Below are 6000 nucleotides of genomic sequence, written 5' to 3'. Positions count from 1 at the left end.
GAGTTTGCATGTTCTCCCTTTGCAGCTGTCTAAGGGGCCCTGCTTGGTTACTTTCTGGCACATGATTCAGTTAACTGTTTGCATTATTTTGACCTCCAAATGGCATGAAAGGATCAGCAAAAAGAAAAAGAAAATAACATTAAAATGAAGAAGCTAGAGAACAGAGTCTTTAACTGTAGGAGCTTGTCTCTTTGGTGCATTTTCCTGTTTTTCATTGGGTGAAGTTACCCATGATGGGTAGAGTAGCTAAACATTTTACTCAAGCAAGAGTAGTGATATCTCATCACATTTTAACTGAAGTAAAAGTAAAACATATGATGCAGAAAAACTACTCCTTAAAGTACGTTTTTCTCAAAAAGTAAATATAACTAGTTACTATCCACCTCTGAGTACACATCTAAGAACAAAAAGAAAAGAACAGATGAAATGACAAGAAGTTCAAAATAAAAATCCAGATTTTCACAAATTTAAGTCTCTAAACAGAGAATTAAATTAATAATTTTTATCGATTAATTGCTTAGCCCTAGTTAGGAAATAAACTACCGGTAAGCACATTTAATTAAGATGTGGCCAACAAAACACTTGTTTAATAAAAAGAGTCCTCACCCCCACCTCAGTGTTATTCAGTTTTATTCAAGATCTTAAGTTCTCATGAAAAAGTCTTTATCAAACATTGTGGCATAAAAAATGACAACTATATGATACTTTCATGCCATAAACCTTATATATTTATAAAGAATTGCTTTTCTTGGGTGGATTTGTTTATTTTTCTAATGAGGGCTTTTCAGACACTTTTTTTTGTTGTTTTTCTTCTACTGCAAGTCAATTTCACTCAGAACCTGCATGAGTCAAGTGACCAGTGTGTTTATATGAGCGCTTAGTTTTCAAACAGCTGGAGCCAAATGCTTTTTTACTAAAGGAAGACATGTGGAGAGGAAAAAAGCTGCTGCGTCTGCACCCCCGAAACCAAAGGTAACCACAGACTTCATGTACTTGCTCAGGTGGTCGATCATGATTTCACAGAGAGACGGTTAATTGAGAGAATACAATCAACATGTTTACCAGTTTGCTCTCGATCAATAAAGAAGTTTGCTCCAAGGCCTTGATGAATATCATTAAGCAGAATGCGGCCTGTTATGGGCACAGATGACTGTATGGCACTGTGATCACTAGCAGCTTTGCTAGGTGGTCGGCTTACCTACAAATAGGAAAATGTGAAAAAAAATAATCACTCTCTCTGCATTCACCAATGGAAAAATCTTTCCAATGACCTGTTGCTTGGAGCTAACTCAAAGATACTTCTGACCTCATTTGTTCCTGTAGCCTTCCATGCCTCGGTGTCTGTTGCTGCACTGGGAAACCGATCCAATCACTGGGGTTGCAATAGAGGTAGGGACCCTGAGTTGGCTGGAAGGCAGCTAAAGGAAAGGTAAAAAGGGGAGCTTGGTCTCCTCTCCTCATTCTTATCCACTCTTCTGTCACACAGGGAACAGCATGACAGCCATGCTGGATGCTGAAAGCTCTCTGTAAAAAAGACAGGAACAGGAGAGGCAAAAAACTCCTGCTTCCTCAGATTGATTGCTGGAAGGCGAGAGAGAGAAAAGAGTGATAAATGAATTCAAGCAGGCTGGTGTTCATATGAAGAACCGCGTTCATGTAATCCACCAGCGGGATACAAGAAACCAGAGACACTAGGGTCATAGACAACCATCTGTCATTTTAAAGGATATAATCCCTCTCATCTCTGTCTAAAATCAATAAAACATTAAGAATTAAAATGTTTTGGAAGTAGATTTTGAATTAAAAACAAACAAACACTATTTAATGTTTATAACAGTTAACATTGATTATTTTTTATTGCATGGTATTCCATATAAAAGGTCAGAAACCAAAACAAAAAAGGCCAGTGCTAATTAGGTCCTTTGTTGGTGTTTTTAAACCAAAGTTGTAGAATATTGATAGATAAACATAGCCTTTGTGATTAATGATTTGTGATACATAGCTTAATGATGATAGGTATTTACTCTCTGAAGGGCTCCACTGAGAATGTTGGCACTAATAACTCATCTTCAAGGTTGACTGACAATAATAAATTGTTATTCTGTACACTTTAAAAATCAGATTTCACATACAAGGCCTCTTACAGTTGCCATGTGGTAATATGGTTGATATTTACATACAGTGCTTTGCAAAAGCTTTTATACTCTTTGAACCTCTTGTTTTTTTTGGCCCACAGGAATCACTTCAGTGTTTTATTGATATTTCATGTGATAGACTTACACAGCATTGTGTATAACTGTAACAAGGAAAAAACTCTTCAAGAGCAGGTAAACCATGGACCAAAAGAAGACAAAGGAATAGTCTTTAGAGATAGTGAGCGTTTGATTAGGCTTAACCAGTAGAACTGGAAGGAACAAAGAGTGTGTGGAGTAAAGAAGTGTCCTTATAAAACATGGTTTTTCATGTGGTAGTGTCAATTTTCAAATAAAATTTTCACTGTTAAAATTGATTAGAAATTAATAATTTGTTTAGAGATAATCTAAGGTTTAGATTCTGATAAAAGCTTCTTGTTTTGCCTTTATAATGATTTGTGAGAGACCAGAACAGAAGGATCCAGTAATTTGGGGCGGACAAAACAGTTAGATTTATCAGAATGTTTTATCAACAACAGAATCGAGTGGACGGCTTTGGCGTCTGAGGAAGGAAACTCTGGTCTTATAGTTTATTCTAAGTCCAGAGGTACAGGATTGTTCAGGCCAGCTGGCTGCCACACAACCAGTCCCAGATGCAGGTATATTGGAGGTCAGAGAAAAGGTAGGAGATCAGAACCAAGCAGAGGGATGTAGGCAGGACAATCCAGAGAGCAAAGCCAATTTCAGAGACACGGTTGGTTGTCAGAGCCAGGAGGTCAGAGATCCAGTGAGGTGCCGAAGGAGAATCCACACTGAGTCAGGTAACAGTTTCAGGTTCTGTACAAAATGGGGCTGACATGCTGGACGAGAGCAGGCAGACTCAGTTGCTGGGAAAAGGTATCGGTACACAAGCAAGCAGAGATCAGGTAGGAGTCAGAAGACAGATCAGACAAACAGATCAGACGGTAAAAAAGGCAGGCGCAGTGGTCCAGAGGGAAAACAGGTCAGGATCAGGCAATCAGAACACAAGTTCGCTTAAGTAAGTCTCACCACACTGCTCAAAACTATCTGGCACTGATGACTGGTCTGAAGTCTGGTTACATAGAGGCCTGAGCAGGTGGATAAGATGAGTGGTAATGAGAACTGGGCAAAGCTAAGAAGGTGTGTGAAATGAGTGATCAGCCCAGGCATCTGTGCCAAGATCATGATCCAAAGAAATTGTCAAAATTTACATTGTGTCAGGTTTTTTTTAGGTTTAAGATCCCTGAAATATGTTGTAACAAGCCATGGTACAGCTCATTTTTGTACACAGCTGCCTACAGACTGTTTCATTTTAAAACATAGAGAAGCAACGGTAACATTTGTTAGCTTTAAAACCTTCATCTTCCTCATGAAATCTGCTGACAAAACAATCAATAGCAACTAAGGAACTGATTGATTCATAACAAACATACTGGTATCATGGTGCACACATCCACCCCATGAAAATCTTTTCAGCTTTGATAAATGAGTTCATATTAAACCTTACTGTTATCTACCAGCTTTCTGGTGGTGATTGTTTCATTCAGAAATGAAGATTTTTTTTTGTTTTTATTTTCCTTAATCTTTTACAGGCTGGGATATATTTAATTTAACATTAACATGAATGCCTCAAACATAGTTATACATTAATGTGAATAAGCTGTTTAAAATGGAAAAATGATCTAAAAATGAAAATCAAACCTGGATTTTAATTGAAAAAACAGATCATTTGTGTAGCCAATCAAAAGCCACCACCTCCAAATCAAACACTTTCTGATGTTTCTTCAAAGTCAGTGGCAGAAAACAAGCAAGTATTAATTAACTAAAATTCTGCGGAGAACAACGGTCAAATATTTAGCCAGAAGTATGCCAAAAACTTGTTTAAAGCTACATAAATTAGTGATAGCTTTGATTCCACTGAGAATATCATGCCATATAAAATGTTTGCACATGTTTGGGTTTGTGTAGTTTTAACGTCGCATTGAATGAACATCCAGTATTAAAACTCTCTCAACCAATTCTTTATTGAAAAACCAATACAGCTGTCATTACCCATCTCTGATGAATGAATAGTTAAAATTAACCTTTAAAAGTCAAAAACGAATTTAATATCCATAGATTTAAATATTCGACCAGAACTGTATTTGTTGTTAGAGGATAAATAACTGCCAAGTGTGGAAAAAGACAGGACATTTTGTAATTTTTAGATATAAGAGCTTATCAATTTTAATGAATGGAAAACGTGATAAACCTCTCACATGTATAGCAGAGAGAGGTGGAAGAAAAAGAGGAAGATGAGAGGCCCTCGAATGCGACCATGGGTTTTGAAGTGATGCCTCAAATAATGGTGGTGTTACTTTGTGTTCCACAAGGCCATAATAAAGGGCTTTTTAGCACTTGAGGCTCATTCACACAGACACACTGACAAGGATGAGCTCTTAGGCTTTGTTCCTCACTGAAGACCAGAGCCACATGTTCACACTCATCAACTGAACAAGTTCACAAGAGTGGAGATGAGTCCCCAGCAAATAGTTCCCAATCCCCACCCAACCAGAAACCCAGAGTTGTGGGTGTTTTGAAGTACCAAAGCAAACCAGCATGGACCACTTAGTTGACAATGATGGTGCTGTATTTTATTAAAGGGCAGAAAAACACTCCATGACAAAACCTTTAGGTGGGTTGGATGTGTACAGTCCAAAAGCTACTTCATTGAAATTCCTTAATGAGAATAAAAAAATGTTTCAATGAATTCAAAATGATAACAGTATTAATCTCCTCCCCAATTTTACTTTAAAAAAAAAAAAAAAACCTGCCCATTCAGCTTCAGGATACAAGCAAACTCAGTTCTCATTTAGGGAACATAGAATCAAAGTCAATTAATAATCTAATGCATCATGCTAATAACTTTTTTTTTTTAAGGAAGCACTTTAGAGAGGTAAAGGGATGACTTATTTCAGTCTGCTTTTCTCAAAGACAGGGCAAAAAACGTTAGAATAAAGAGTTAGACGGACATAGACAGTAAGAGGTCATTACTGTTGTCATGCTGGTTTTTAGCTTTTTGACCGACATGCAGAGTCACATGGAGAACCAGTGAGTTTTAACGTTTTTTTTTACAAAAGCAACAAGAATCTGGAAGCGTAGAATGCAGGAAGTCAGATGAACTTTCTAGTTGCTCTGAGGGGAAAAAGCACACTGATCAGGAAGGAGATGGTTGATGATAACTGATGAATGATTAATTTGCTTACTTGAGAGATGAAGAGGATGGCGCATGGGTCTGTAGGGGTTCAGCAGATTTAGCAGGCTGTACCCGAGAGGTTTAGGAGAATGTGAGAGAGGTCGGAGAGCGTTGGTACTGAAGAAGACTGTGAACTGCTGCACACACGTAAAACCGTTTCCATGAAGATCAGATATGAGCTGAGGTTCATTGGGGTTTTCTTGGGACAATAACACAGTCCACATTCTGGGGGTTCGGGGGTGGGGTTAATACAATCTAGTAAAATGATACGACTGGCATAAAATCAAACACAAACAGCATAAAAATAAAACAAAAAGCCGGTCCCATCTAGGCGTAATCAGAGACAATGACACACGAAGTGTGCTCCTGATAGCCAGTCTGCTCCGTAGCTTTGTTTTGGTCGCTGTAACCGCAGAAAATCCCGCTTCACAAAGATAGGATGTTATACACAGGATGAGTCTTGAACTGAATTAAACTGTGTCAAGAGGCACAGATGCACCGACTGATGTAATTGGGAGAGAATACCGCATTTTTTAAAATATTTTTCAAAATAAAACATCACTCAGACTCTGATCGTGCAGCCCGGTACCAAATGACCGACGGACTGGTACC

Source organism: Cyprinodon tularosa, unplaced genomic scaffold (genome assembly GCF_016077235.1).
Source record: "Cyprinodon tularosa strain WSP-4 unplaced genomic scaffold, ASM1607723v1 ctg146, whole genome shotgun sequence".
In the NCBI taxonomy this organism is placed as follows: domain Eukaryota; kingdom Metazoa; phylum Chordata; class Actinopteri; order Cyprinodontiformes; family Cyprinodontidae; genus Cyprinodon; species Cyprinodon tularosa.
The sequence above is the reverse complement of the archived record's forward strand: the minus strand, read 5'-3'. Positions refer to the sequence as shown.